This window comes from Chinchilla lanigera, unplaced genomic scaffold (assembly GCF_000276665.1).
Source record: "Chinchilla lanigera isolate Chin_1 unplaced genomic scaffold, ChiLan1.0 scaffold00001, whole genome shotgun sequence".
Classification (NCBI taxonomy): Eukaryota; Metazoa; Chordata; class Mammalia; order Rodentia; family Chinchillidae; genus Chinchilla; species Chinchilla lanigera.
The window spans coordinates 57,931,569-57,932,948 of NW_004955402.1; positions in this window are offsets into that span (position 1 = coordinate 57,931,569).

Below are 1,380 nucleotides of genomic sequence, written 5' to 3' on the forward strand. Positions count from 1 at the left end.
ATCCCTACCTAATACATAAGAAGCATTTACCTAATTTATTGTCCTTTAATAGGATGTCACTGAAGAAGTTTGTAACACTGCCTGGGCTGTTCAATATCTAAGTATCTCTAAATGTAGTGGTACATACATAGCATAAACAACACATAGGTTTTTTGCTAAAAATTATTATTTGACTGATAACCTTATGTTGGCTTGACATGAACCTCTTATAACAAATATCTGGAGCACAAGAGAAAGGCAGATGTCTGCCACTATAAACAATCCCAGGTTTACATTTTAGAATAATGTACATTTGGAAGACATTTATTACACCATGAAATTAGCAATAATGAATTGTCATTTTTCTCTTGATTTAGTTTTGTACCAAGAATATCTTTTATTAGAAAACCTTATTGTCTTATTTTTTGAAAACTAAACTTTTTGATGATGACCAATGTAACTATATCACAAGAACATATTTTGAACAATATTTATTGGGGTGTCTGCCATAAAGTTATGGAGATTATTGAGCCTTCCCATTAATGGACAAGGACTGGAACAACGTTTCCAGGCAGCTTCTTTATTCATCAGTTGGAGTCCTGTCCAACAGTTCCTCCTCACCCTAAGGGATATTTGTTTAATTATCTTAATAAATTTTTAATAACCCATGAAAATGCAACCTCAATGCTTAATACATTAAATTATGACCTGAGAGTCATAATACATAAACAATAATATGCATGACCTTTATAAAACCAATTTTGACAACATTTTGACCAGCTGGAAACCTTGGTGAAAGCATCCTTAATTTTAGATGACATTTATCTGTAAGCCAAATTAAATTACAGGCAAATGCTTCAAAACTACAAAAAAGAAGAAAAATTTGTTGATCTCAAATAAAATAGCTGTTTACAGATTGGAAGAGAGACAAACAAAGACAGACACAGAAAATAAGTTTCTGGATAGAGCAGTATGGGATGTTCCTTTGAAAGGCTCCTGCTCCTGCCTAAGTGTCTCTGCTGGGAGCTCTTTTGTTTACCCTGTGTATGAGTCAGAGATTTTTGACTGTGCACTCTGCAATGGACTTCAAAATGAACAAATTAGGTTCCAAGCTGAAAATGTCTCAGGGGAAATTATTTTTCCCGTACTGTGTGCCTTTTTAAGATTTTTTTCCAAATCTCTCCCAAGCATCAATATCTACAGTTCCTGTGCAAGGAAACCATAAATTATATTTGATTACTTTTTGTAACATTTTTGTTAGGTCTTTTTTGGCACATGAACCCCTGAGCATTTAAACAAACTCTGGAGCACCTTTATGTATCTTTGTTCCTCAGTTTAAACTTTTTGGTCTATTTTACTCCTGGATAAAAATGGCTTGTTCAGCCTATCACCATGCACCAA